At 35.7% G+C, this 14,600-nt stretch overlaps 1 pseudogene; it reads left to right on the top strand.

Moving 5' to 3' along the window:
• Window positions 1-13,202, top strand: part of LOC141696308 (uncharacterized) — a 63,290-nt pseudogene extending 50,088 nt beyond the window's left edge.
• The last annotated feature ends 1,398 nt before the right edge of the window (window positions 13,203-14,600 follow it).

Here is a 14,600-nt window from a genome sequence, read left to right as displayed (position 1 = left end):
AAGCCTTTACAAGAAGAAAAAGGGTCAAAACCCTAGTTTCCATACAGGGTGCACACACTGCACAGATACACCCACATGTATCTATGCCTTCTCAAATTCAGCTTGATGTGACTTCAACAAATGTGGAGTCACAGCCCCATTATCTCAAAATTGACACACATCAATCACCAAAATTCTCCATCACCATCTCTGGATGTGGACATGATATTCACATCAATTCCTGATTTTCCCTCTTTACAACTCAGGGAGGAGCCCCACTCAAATACTGGTGATCATCATCTTTTAGATGATTTGTTGGATCATCAGCCAATTCTTTCAGACTTAGTTGAAGAATCTGTGTCACCTAAATCAAAATCAATCCACACAGATTCAACAATTATGTCACTTTCAATTTCTACTTCTTATCCTTCTTCAACGGATATCTCTCATCCGTTGACAAGTGGTTGTTCTTCAACGGATAAGCTTAATAGGAGTTATCCGTTGATACCATCAGTCTCCACTTCAACGGATACTTCTTATCCGTTGATAGCCTCTACACAAACAACTGAATTAATTCCAAGTGTAGAAGACATGGTTACTGTACAATCACTTCTAGGATTGAGGGAAGGGAGTGAAAATTTGAGTGAGAGGCTGGGTTGCTCCCAGGCAAAAGGAGAGCTTGAGAGTCTAAATATGCATGCTGTTTCTTCCAGCATGGCAAAAGAAAGTGAGAGGAGTGCCACCTTAGTAGGTGAAGGTGAGGGTGTGAGGAGTGTGAGCCAGGTGGAGCCCCTGATGCAAGAAAAGAGAGAAATTGAGAGAAAAGCAGGTACAAAAGGTATAAGGGTGGATCCAGCCATTGCTCATGAGTCAATGATTGTGGATGCTGCTGAAAAGGAAAGACAATTTCAGCAACATTACAAAGCTGTAATTGATAACATTTCCTTGGATGCTGACACTTTTACTCATCCTGTGTCAACCTATCAACTGTTGGCTACTCAGGGCAATGAGGGGGCAGAGAAGACTTTAAATCTAGTACATACTTCAGAATCTCTACAAAGGGGTAAAGTTGCTATCAATTTGATGCCTTCTACAGCTGGTGAGCCATCTGAAGAATTTGGAGTAAATTCTAATGATGATGACTCTGTTTCATTTAATGGAAGCATGAACTTAGGGGGAGATGAAGGCCCAAGTTCTATTCCAGATTTACTTGAATGGGCATTGACAAAGGAGTCTACACCAGGACAATTCAATGTATCCTTAGTCAAAGAAGTCATGTCTATCCAAAAGGCCATTCAGAACACCTCAAATGCTGGTACCAAGGCTATTCTTCAAGCCCACCTAGATTCTCTACATCTTATGAAGCTACAACAATTAAGACAGAATCTGAGTGTGGATGAACTCAAGAAGGATATAGCTGACTGGAAGTCCTATAATTCTGAGAAGCTGGATTCAATCATGCCCTATGGTACCATGCAGGACCTGTTACTGATACTGAGAAGAGAATCAGATGCTGAAAAGAAGCTGGCCAAATTGGAGGACAGAGTTCAAGTTATTGAAAACTCTGTGGTCACCATTCTTAAAAATGAACAGTCTCAGACCAGTCTTCTAATGCAACTGGCTAAAACACAAGGATTGACTCCTCTCCTTGATGATAACAAAAAGAGGGAAAATAAAGTGGAAGGGGGAGGGGAGCCATCTACAAATATTTTAATATCGAAAGTTCTAGTTCCTGCCATCACTACTTCTCCAACACTTCAAATAAAAGGAAAGCTTGATGGAATTGATCTAATCCAGCTAGCAGCAGCTGAGATGAAGGTGAAAGAGCAAAGGAGAAAAATTGATGAAAGGATGCAACAGGTATTTGGCTCTACAACTACAAAATCCTTATCTGTGAAACATAGCACAAAAGTTGAGAAAATCACAATGAAGCACAAGCCAGTAAGGAGGAATAAGGTTAAAGAAACTTCTTTCAGGAACCTGAAGCCCATGGCACTCAAGCCATCTACTAGATTCAACAAGGACTCTACAAAGAACCCTCTAAACTTTGTTCAACTAACAGAAGTGGATTTTCCTCTTCCAAAGCCTGATGAAGACAAAGTTTTGGGTGGTAACATCATAAAGCACAAAGAGACCAAGGATGTAGTGGAAAGAATGAACATGGCTATCATCTATAGAGAGGGAAAGAGTATCTTTGTGATGCAAGGACATCACAAATTCTCAATAGCCAAGAGGGAAGAAACCATGAGGTTAAAGGAAGAAGCTAAAAAGCTGAAGGCTGACAAAAGAGCACAAGCAAAGCTTGAAAAATAGCTAAAGTCAAGTCAGACTGAAGAAAAGAAGAAGATTGAAGACAAGAGTGAAGAAGATAAGATTGAAAGCAGAAATGTGGATATGGGGAATGTGGTTGATGAGAGTGTGGAGGAAAGAAAGGAATGGCAGAAAGGGAACATAAATAAGGCCAATGCAAAAAGGAATAGTGGAGATGACACTATGGAAACCCAATCAAAATCTAAACCACTACCTTCCATTCCTGAACCTTTTATTGCTGATCCCAGTATAAATGTCCATGGTGAACCAATCATCCCTAAAGAGGAACCTATTGATTGGGACACCATCAACTTGCCTACCTTCCTAACTACCTCTCCACCACCAAAGAAACTGAAAAGAAAATCCAAATTAACACCTCCCCTAACCTCAAGTAAATTCACTCAGAAATATAAACCTAAGCCTAAGCCACAAGCCTCAAAGGATGATTATGTTTACATTTTTGACATAAAATAGTATACAGATATTGAACTCTATCTGGATGAGCTGGAGGAAGTAAGGGGAATAAGTTCCTACAAACAGCTCCCAGAAATGCTAGTGTTCAAGTATAAAGGAAGTGAGGAAAGGACTTGGCCTCTTTAAAGAATTCTAAATGAGGGCTATTCTACCTTGGTTAGAGTCTACTCAGCTATCAAAAGGGATTCTTACTTTACCAGGACTGCCAAAACTAAGATTCTCAACTAGATTGCCAGCATAAGGAAAACTTGGTGGGAGTCTAATTCCTTGCCTAGAACACTACTCATCCCTGAGCATGGAATTATAATTCATAAATCACCTCATTGGTTGATGGAGTTCAGAGAAAATAAAGGAGTCAGAAGATTTTTCAGACTTGAAGACAACTTAAAATTGCCAGTAATGAAACTCTCAAGGACATGCAATCTAAGTTGGATATCCGTGAAGAATATGAAGCTGAATTCTACAAACAACTCCAACTCCAAGTAGAGGAAAATGACAGGAGGCTATGGAAGAAAACAAGGGAACAAAGGAAAATAAAATAATTTGCTCAGTCTAAAGGAGCATCCTTGGAAACAATGTAATTCTTCAATTCTATCTCAGTACATACACTTTTGCAGCACTTTTGAATTTCTACTTGATTTCAGCTCATATATTTGTTAAGTGTTTTGCTACCATCAAGTTAAACCCAAATTTATGCCTATAATTCTAGTAGACATAAATAGGGGGAGATTGATAGGAATATATGTATTAGTTTGATGATAAGTTAAGCAAAACACTTAAGTAGAAATCTAGTATTTGTAACCTCAACGGATAAGACCACTCTGGCTATCCGTTGATGGAGTAGCTTTACTTAATAAGTTTAGTATTGTAGAACATTTTAGTTTCTGTATTTAAGTTATAATTCTTAAAAGTTGTGGGAAATTATAAGTCATGTTGACTACTAGTGGATATGCAAATAGGAGGGCTAATTGTAAATATTTCATGCCTTGTAATTTGGTATAAATGAAGTAGTATCAACTGATAGATTAAGGCCTTCAACAGATGAGAAACAAAGCTTCAACGGATATCTCTAAAGCTTCAACGGATAACATCCATCAACGGATGAGTGCATCAACGGGTAAAGCTTCAACTGATAAAGCATCAACGGATAAAGCCATCAATGGATGAAAAGCTTCAACGGGTGCTCAGTTTAATAGCACTTGACAGTGACAATTTATAAGCTGACAGAGTCACATGGGTTGACAGAGACAATTGGAATGTGGTAGCCTCTTGGAGGAATCAAGAAAATGCAGCATTTCCATTCTGGTGCAAATAAGGAAGTATTCAAAGATTCACAGATTATCCTAGATTGCATTGGATAGAGATACGAAGAAGAAACATGTGAAGAACTATTTTAAAAATTGTATTTTATTTTTTGTCTTCACATGTAAACTTGGTGATATATAAACCAAGTTGCAACTAGTAATTAGATGATGAATTTTCCAGAGCTGTTTAGAAAAATATAGAGAGAAAATCATCTAGTTTGTACTAGGACGCAGCTGTGATCAATTCTTTGAATCACAGATTTTCTGAAATACACATCTCTGGTGGAACAACAAATCCACCAGAAAAGTTTTTAAAGCCTTTGTGTTCTTTACATTTGTGTCTTGAATATATATATGTCTGCACCTGCTCAAAGTAATTCACACACAACTGTTCATCAAAACACTTAGCCTTTGAAACTGCTCAAAACTTGAAAAAGTTTTGAGATTTACATTCAACCCCCCTTCTGTAAATCTCATTGTTAGTTCCTTTGGAATAACAAAGCTCAATATCAGAATTTGCTTGTGTTAAAATATTTCCACATAAACAATTACTTCAAACATGGGATCTTTAGTATATTAGAGACTACTAGGTCAGGATCTAGCAAAGTTATCCTCATTGGCTTGTTAGGTCACAGAAATATTCTTATCACTATCAGAGTTTAGAAATTCATATCAGACAATAATCAACACTTAGGTGAATTTCAATTTAAGCACAAATTACATAAAGATAGTAATATCTGTAAATACTCATCATAAGCTCTGATGTATCAGAACATAAACTAAACAGATTTAGAGAAAGAACCTAAAACCATTCCAAGTTCATTTACCAATCTTGTAAAAGTAGCTTCACACAGTGGTTTTGTGAAGATATCTGCTAGTTGTTGATCTGTTGGAACAAAATATAATTCCACTGTACCTTCCATCACATGTTCCCTTATGAAGTGGTACCTAATGCTGATGTGCTTTGTCATTGAGTGCTGAACTGGATTACCTGTTATAGCAATAACAGTTTGATTATCACAATTAATGGGTATTTTAGAATATGTGAACCCATAATCCAGTAACTAATTCTTCATCCAAAGAATTTGTGCACAACAACTTCCTGCAGCAATGTACTCTGCCTCTGTAGTTGATGTGGAAATTGACTTTTGTTTCTTGCTAAACCAAGAAACTAATCTGCCTCTAAGAAATTGGCAGCTTCTACTTGTGCTTTTCCTGTCAATTTTGCACCCTGCAAAATCTGCATCTGAGTAATCTATTAGCTTAAAGTCTGATTCTCTAGAATACCACAATCCTAGATCAGCCGTAACCTTAAGGTACTTGAAAATTCTTTTCACAGCTGTTAAGTGAGGTTCTCTTGGATATCCTTGAAATCTTGTATAAAGACAGGTAGCAGACATAATATCATGTCTACTTGCAGTTAGATAGAGTAGTGAGCCAATTATACCTCTGTAATCAGTAATATCTGCTCATGTACCAGTATCCTTATCCAATTTTGTTGTAATGGCCATAGGAGTGGATGCAGTTGAACAATCTTGCATTCCAAATTTCTTCAACAAATTTCTGGTGTACTTAGATTGAAAAATAAAAGTTCCTTCTTCATTCTGCTTGACTTGAAGACCCAGAAAATAGCTAAGTTCTCCCATCATACTCATTTGATATCTTGACTGTATTAGCTTGGCAAACCTTTTACAAAGTCTGTCATTTGTAGAACCAAAAATGATATAATCAACATATATCTGCAACAAAAGTAAGTCATTTCCATGGTTGAGATAGAATAAAGTTTTGTCAATAGTCCCTCTATTAAATCCACTTTCCAAAAGAAACTGAGCTAATGTCTCATACCATGCTCTTGGAGCTTGCTTAAGGCCATAAAGTACTTTATCAAGTCTGTAGACATGATAGGAAATTTTGAATCTATAAAACCTGGAGGTTGTTCAACATATACTTCTTCTTCCAATTCTCCATTACGAAAAGCACTTTTTACATCCATTTGAAAGACTTTAAACTTTTTGTGATCAGCATAAGCCAGAAATATCCTTATGGCTTTCAATCTAGTAACTGGTGCAAATGTTTCATCATAATCAATTCCCTCCTGTTGAGAATATCCTTTTGCAACCAACCTTGCTTTATTTCTTGTAATTATGCCATCACTATCAGTTTTATTTCTGAATACCCACTTTGTACCTACAACGGATTTATTCTTTGGTCTTGGCACTAGGGTCCAGACTTTATTTCTTTCAAATTCATTTAACTCTTCCTACATTGCTTGCACCCAATCAGCATCTTGAAGAGCTTCTTACACTTTCTTTGGTTCAGTCTGAGAAAAAAAGAATGATAGAGACATTCATTTGATGTTGTTGTTCTAGTTCTAATACCTGCTTCAGGATTTCCAATAATCAAGTCAGGTGTATGTGCTTTAGTCCACTTTCTTGCAGATGAAAGGTGATCTCTAGAACTGGATGCTCCCCCATGATCCATGCTGTCTCCATCAACATTTTCTAATACCCCCCTGAAATTATGTTCTCTGAGTTGGATCCTTCAGAATTTGAGTTTCCAGAATTATCAGAACTTGGCCCATCAAAACTTGATGAATCAGAACTTGAAGAGACTGTTCTAGGTTCTAATGCTTCTTGAGATGTGGTTGGATCTTCAATATGCTCCCCCTGCACAAGTGCATTTTCCTTTGGCGTAGTCACCACAGTTTCAATAACATCAGAGTTTAACCCATCAGAGTTTGTAGTATCAGGATTTAGACTATCAGAATTTACGAAATCAGAATTTAAAACTTCATTCTCAAATCTCAGCTGATCATGATCATTGAAATCTTCAAGTCCAGCAATCTTCTTATCATCAAAAGAGACATTGATAGATTCCATGACAACCCTTGTTCTTAAATTTTAGACTCTGAAGGTGTTTTTGAAAAGTGGATATCCAACAAAAATTCCTTCATCAGCTTTTAGATCAAATTTGGATAGCTGTTCAGGATGAGTCTTAAGAACAAAACACTTGCATCCAAATACATGAAAGTACTTCAGATTTGGCTTCTTTTTCTTCACCATCTCAAATGGTGTCTTTCCATGCTCGTTGATAAGTGTTACATTCTGAGTAAAACAAGCAGTCTACACAGCTTCAGCCCAAAAGTAGGTTGGTAACTTTGCTTCATCAAGCATAGTTCTTGCAGCTTCAAAAAGAGTTATATTCTTTCTTTCAACAACTCCATTTTGCTGCGGATTTCCAGGAGCGGAAAATTCCTGGTTTATTCCATGGTCTTTGCAGAACTCTTCCATAATCATATTCTTGAACTCAGTTACATTATCACTTCTTATGATTTTCACAGAGTCTTTGACCAATTTATCCAGTTGTTTGACATGATCAATCAAGATAGATGCAGTTTCACTTTTTGTATGCAAGAAATACACACATGTGTATCTGGTAAACTCATTTACTATGACCATAGCATATTTCTTCTTTGCAATAGACATGACATTCACTGGACCAAATAGATCAACATGTAGTAGGTGATAAGGCTCAAGAATTGAAGATTCAGTCTTGCTCTTGAATGAAGATTTTCTTTGTTTTGCCTTTTAACATGAATCATAAAGGCCATCAGGAGCAAATACTTATTTTGGCAGTCCTCTCACAAGATCTTTCTTGATTAGTTATTTATATTGTTAAAATTTAAATGAGAGAGTTTCTTGTGTCAATCCCAGCTTTCTTCAATTGATGCTATGCTTAACAGACAGATTGCCGAACCAACAGAACTTGTTGAAAGCTTGGCTTCATAAATGTTACCATGCCTGTATCCCTTCAGAACAACTTTGCCTGTAGATTTGCTTACAACTTCACAGTGTTCTTCAAATAAATCCACATGATAACCTCTGTCACAGATTTGACTAACACTCAGCAAATTATGTTTAAGTCCTGAGACTAACAGTCTGACTCTTAATTCCTGATTTAGGAGGTAAAGAGTTTGTATCCTTATTCTTCCTGCAAGAAGCAAAATGGTTAGTGTTTCCACAGTTATTGCATTTCTTTCTAGGAGCATTAGGAACAGACTTATAATTATTGTTTTTATTCACACCTTCCTTTCCATGCCTATTTTTCCTAGGTGGCTTTACCTTGTTTACATTCTTAATCTCTTTCAGCTTATACTTAAGCTGCTTCTTTGTCATTAAGCCTATGTTAACTTCAATTGGTTTATCCTGTTTTAATTTGCCAGAAGTTGACTCTGCCTTAACTTCTGTATTAATATCTTTCATCTTTTCATAATCAGACTTTACAGTTTTAGCTACAAACTTGACAAGATTTACCTTTGGCTTAGTAGTCTGTTTAACATTAATTGGCTTAATTTGTTCAGTTCTTATATCACTTTTATCATCTCCACAACCTAAGCCCTCTTTCCAATTTCCACTACTTAGCAAATTCTGAGTTCATCTACCAGAGTTAGTCCAAGTCCTGATAATCTCTCTTTCCTTTTCTAACTCATTTTTTAGAGATTGATCCAATTTTAACACTTAATATCTAACATAAAACATATCATCTCTTTCTTTCTGAGTTTGATGGAGCATAACTAACTCTTAATTTTTCTAAATAGTCATTCATTTTCTTAAAAGCCAGATTTTCAGAAGTTAACCTATCACATGGTAAGGTCTGATCTCTATAGCTAATGAATATGGTTTTAAGATAAGATCTCAACTAAGTAATATCATCAGTATGAAAAACATAAATTGTTTGAGGTACCTTTAACTCAGCAGCATCAGAACTGCTATCAATATTTGCCATCAAGGCATAGTTCATCTCATCTTCAGAATCTAAAGTATCTGTCCAGCTTTTCTTCTTTGTGACAAGGGCCTTCCCTTTATCTCTCTTTCCTTTCTTGCATTCAGGAGATATGTGGCCTCTTTCACCACAATTGTAGTATTTAACATTTGAGTAGTCTCCTCTATCAGACTTTCTTTCTTTTCTTTCAGATTTTCTGAAACTCTTCTTATCAGAACTTCCACTTTTCCTGGAAACCTTCTTTCCCTTTCTGAATTTCCTGTAGGCTATCTTTGTGATACCCTTCACCATAAGAGCACACAATTTCATCATCTCTTCATCAACATCCATCTTTAGATAGATTTTTAGTTTCTGAATCCTCATCATTATCAGAACTTGATGAATCTGAATCAGACTTTGTGATGAGAGCCTTTCCTTTGCCTTTCTTTGAGATAGCCACTTTGGGGAATTCCTCATCGGCCTTAAGAGCTACTGTCCTTGACTTTCTCCCATGCCTCTTGCTTTTTTGATCCATCTCATGTTCATGAGTCTTGAGCATACCATAAATTTCATCAAGAGTAGTTTCATCAAGAGCATATTTGTCTCTTATAGTAGTAGACTTCAAATCCCAACTTTCAGGAAGAGCTAACAGGAATTTTAGATTTGAATCTTCAAGATCATATTCCTTTTCCACCAGTGACAGATCATTCAAGAGTTTGACAAACCTGTCATATAATCCAGTTAATGACTCATCAGCTTTTGAGTCGAAGTGCTCATACTCTTGAGTGAGTATCGTCTTCATGTTTTTCTTGATTGCATCAGTTCCCTGACACCTTGTTAATTACCCTGTTTAACATGACATTATCAATAGAACTATGCAGTAAATGCCTTACCTTTGCATCCTTGGCAATAGATGAGATATCTTCTGCTGTATACTCACTTTTCTCCTTTGGTATGGTCTCTGCTGGTTGATCTGCAACTACAACAGAGAGCTTGGTTGGCTTATGTGGTCCTTCATAAATTCTGTCAAAGTATTCTGGATCTGTAGCTTCCAGAAATATAGCCATCTTTACTTTTCATATGGGATACTCAGAAGGTCTCAGCATGGGAACCCTTACAGTCTCATATCGACTGTGGATTTGAGTCTTTGGAGTTTCTTTAGTTTTGGTGGGCTTGGTTGGAGTTTGTTCTTCTTCAGACATGATTGATTTGGATATTTATTGTATGTGTGTTAACAGATAGGCTCTGATACCACTTGTTAGGTCACACACACTATAGAAGGGGGTTGAATACAGTGTATAATGCAATCAAATCGAATTAAGAACACAAGTATGTAACAAAGAATAATTTTATTAATAAAACAATATTGCAATGAAACCGTTCTCTCTCAGTGATGAACAAATATCACGAGAGCTGCTAGGGTTACAATGAATAATATTCTCGATAATGATAACACTTCTATTGTAAATCCTATGTTGTGTTTATATACCACACAGTTACAAGATAATCTCTCATTGATATCGAATATAATTCTGTATCCTAAAATATATCAATTAGTTATCTTTTCCTCCAAATCTTCTATTCTTCATAGAATTCTTCTCCATGCATATCTCTTCTTGTTTTAGTCTTGAGCTTCTTTCCCTTCAATCAGCCGCCTTCCTTATCTGAAAGTCTTCTTAAGTCCTGATATTATCTCCTGATGAATATCATCTGATATCATAAGTTCTGACTTTAGTATAAGTACTAATTTTCTGTTAAGTCCTGATTTGTCCTGTAGTCAATATTTGAAAACTAAACACGAATCATTATTAGACATGACATCAAAAATATATCTAACATATAAAATCAAAAAAATCAGTTTTTAATAATTCCAAAAAATAATTAAAAATCAGTTTTAAAATCTGAAAAATATTATAAATAATTTCTGAATTATTTTATTATTTAGAAATTCGAAATTAATTATTTATTATATTATCTATTATTTAATAATTAAGTAATTAATTAATAAATAAGGTTAAATGTATCGAATAATGTTATTAATAATTCTATAATTGATCGAATAATAGGAATAACTCGTAATTATACGAGTAGTAGTTCGATAAGTTGGAATTAGTATTCGAGCGTTCATTTACTTGTGCCATTAGAGTTGTAATATTTATTCGTATCGAATAATTAGTTATTAATAATCGATTTAATTGCATAAATTGTAATAATTCGTAATTAAGTGTAATAATTTATAATTATTTCTAAAAATTAGGGATTAATTATTTTAAAAATAAAATAATTCTTAAATAATTATTTAGAAATATAATTAAGGTTTAACTAATTGTGATTAATTAATTATAATTGATTTATAATTAATTAAATCTTGTTTATTGCGTAATTAAATCGTTAGTCCGATTCGAGTGAAACGAATACCCTTAGACTTAGAAAATGACCTGATTCCATTAAAAATAATTATAAATCATAATTTCTTTCAGAAGTGAGTCGTCTTACGTTGATTAATTGTTCATATACCCTATTAGGGGTAGAATTGAGTCTAATAAATCCTAAAAAATTATGAAACGAACCAGATAGTGTTAGTTAATGCGACTATAAGTCTAGTATCGATTCTAAAAATAATTACAAGTCTAAAAATCAATTATATGCCTTATGTGCTATGTGCTTTACGTGATTATGTGAACCTTATGTGTTATATTATACATGCGAGTCTGATAGAATCGTATGGGTAGACGATTAGGGCTACGTGATATCAATTCGAGATACGCGTATGAGATAAGTTATCTAAACGAATATATTTCCTTGATAGATTCTATACGAACAAGGTGAATCAAGCAAGAAACAGAAGGCAGTGAATCGTACGAGGTGAAGTGCACATCAGGCAAGTCTTTCCCCTATTATAAGTTTAAAATAGTGAAATATATCCAACTTTCCATATCAGTTATACCTTGATAATTATTGTTCATATATATTGATACACAATTATTGATCCTTGTTTCTATTTCATTTCGATTCTTCATTTCTCCCAATTTATTGAATCCTCTATTCATATTCCAATATTGATACCCTTACTTACATATACTCTGATATATCCTGATGTTGGGATACATCAAAAGTATATCGATTGTTCCGGATGCTAAGCTATGGCCATGATGGTTATGATGCGGGTCGGGTATTAACCGGACCCTTGATGATTAGGATATATTTGCCTGGGTACCCCTTATGTTGGTTGGTCTATGTAGTTGGGTATAGATCTGCACTTTATCCTGACTGATCAGCAGGTTATAGTGCATATGTTGGCTCTTGTTTCCAGTCTCATTCATTTGGCACTCGCCAGTAATGGTAATTTATTATTCTTACAGAAACAAATGGTTGTTCAAACCAGCAGATCACTGATTCATTTATTCTTCTCTCTTTATACTATATATATTATTGCAGGCTTGTTGAGCAATTTTGGCTCACCCTCTTTTATTGTTGTTCACCTTGTTTTTCAGTTAAGGTAGAGAATGAAACCCATCAGAACTCGAGTAGTCAAGAAGCGAGTAAAGCAGCAGGACCCTCTAATATCAAGGGTGTTTGTCCCTATCCCAGAAGAGAGCTTTGAATTGCCAGATCAAGTGTAGCAGAATGAGTAATAGTTTTAGTTTGAATAAAAGATGCTTAGTTTAAAATGTGAATAGAATATTGTTTTGTAATAAAGAGAGTTCTTGAGACAGGTTGTTTAAATTGGTTTGTAATAAAGTTGGTTAGTCGTTCTTATTTTTAATCCTTAACCTTGAAAAGATCCTGAGTAGTAGTAGTTCGGGGTAATTATTTTATTTATATTATGCTTGTACAGGTTTAATGAGTAGTTAGTATTAATAATGCCCCAAATCTATACCCCAGATTTGGAGGGTATTATAGTTGGCATCACAGCTTAGGTTTTGGCGCTTGAAAACAAGAACATTAGAGTTAAGATAAGATAGGAAAATCACATAAGATAGGAATAATGGTAATAGGGTTGTTTGTTTATTAGATTAGGAGTTTGTGAGTTTCAGGGATGTGTTTTGATCTTTTCTTGTGTTATGGTTATTCTATTAGATGGCTTCATCAGCATCATCCTCAGAGCGGACAGCTTCAGACCCAGTGGTTCCACCAGCATCGATTCAGGCATTTCCACCATTGCCACCACCACCACCATTACCCCAGGGACCACCACCAGAGCAGTTTCCAGTACCCTCTGTACCAGAGGTGACTGACTTTACTGATTATTTTCCTTATTTTGAGCCTGAGGTACCTGATTTTCCGCCGTTGGAGTTTCCGATATTTGACATTCCTAATATGGTTGACATCCCTCAGTGGGAGGAGTTAGAGCCGCAGATCCCAGCACCATAGCCAGAGATCCCACAATAGCAGCCAGAGCCACCGATGTTTGCACCCCCAGAGCAGCCTGTATTATTTCCTGCACAATTGGCTGTTTATGCACCTGTTCCTGGAATATACTAGTTTCCTCAGCAGGAGTTCATGGTTGAGATAGTTATTGACCATCCATTACCTACCCGAGGTTCCCAAAATGATCTTCGTGAGCCCCATATGGTATCTTACCAGCAGTTCCAGAGTGAGAGAGAGGAGAGGCTGAGATGGCATGACCAGTACCGAGAGATCCTTGGGTTGTTCGAGACTAGAGAGGATGGACCAGTCAGAGCACTTCAGCCGAATTATATATTGAGGGAGAGACTCCATCAGATACTTAGGGCAGGATCTCAAGTGATGGTTTATTTGAAACAACATGATGTGCGCACCGAGGCCGTATAGCATAGAGCGATGAGACTGACTGAGGCCGTACTAGAGGCGTTACAGCAAGAGTTTGGCCGAGTGTCACCCGAATTTTGATTTCCGCTGACAGTAGGATGTTGTACCATATATATTATATGTAGATAGATGCATCATAGTATAGTAGACTATTTTGTATGCGAGTAGCCATTAGTTTTGAATGGTAGTAATAGCAGGATGACTGAACTGATGTAGACCTTTTTCTATATCAAGCACTAACACCTGCAGCTGGTGTTATACCTAAATATATAAAATGAACATTTTCACGTTTTCTTTTATTTTCAAGTTTTTTAAGCATTTACCTTTATTTTACTGTTTTACCGTTGCATATTTTAAAATGCTATTTTCATTCATGACCATGTTGTATCATTTATTTCGCCCAAATTTCTCAATTTTTTTCCAAAAGATTTACTTAAATATTAAACTGTTTTAATTACTTGTTTTAGATATTTTGTAAATTATTTTTCTTTCCAATATCAACTGTTTAAATTTTTTTTAATACCATACAAATTGTTTCTTTATTCAAATAATCTGTTTAATAAACTGTTATTAAAAGAACCAATTATTTTATTATTAGAAATATGACACCTAAAAGAAAAACAAAAAACTGAGTCATCTAATGGAAATACCGCGGGTCAAAATAATAATAACCCCATGGACCAGATGTTCCACCAACAAATTATGATGATGCAGCAGTAATAGCAGCAATTTCAACAACAAATGCTACAACAAGATGTTCATCCAGAGCAAGAAGCACCACCAGCAGCACTGGTAGTTACTTTTAAGCAATTGCAGTCGGTGAAGCCTCCAGAATTCGAAGGTTCCACAGATCCTACAAAGGCGAGAGCTTGGTTAAAACAAATGGGGAAGGCTTTTGCATTGGTTAAAATTGAGGAAGATCAGAAAATGCTAGTTACTTTCTAAAAGGTCAGGCCAATTACCGTTGGGAATTGAAGAAGG

Source organism: Apium graveolens, chromosome 11 (assembly GCF_009905375.1).
Source record: "Apium graveolens cultivar Ventura chromosome 11, ASM990537v1, whole genome shotgun sequence".
NCBI classification, from domain to species: Eukaryota; Viridiplantae; Streptophyta; class Magnoliopsida; order Apiales; family Apiaceae; genus Apium; species Apium graveolens.
This window is presented reverse-complemented; position numbering and strand designations above follow the sequence as displayed.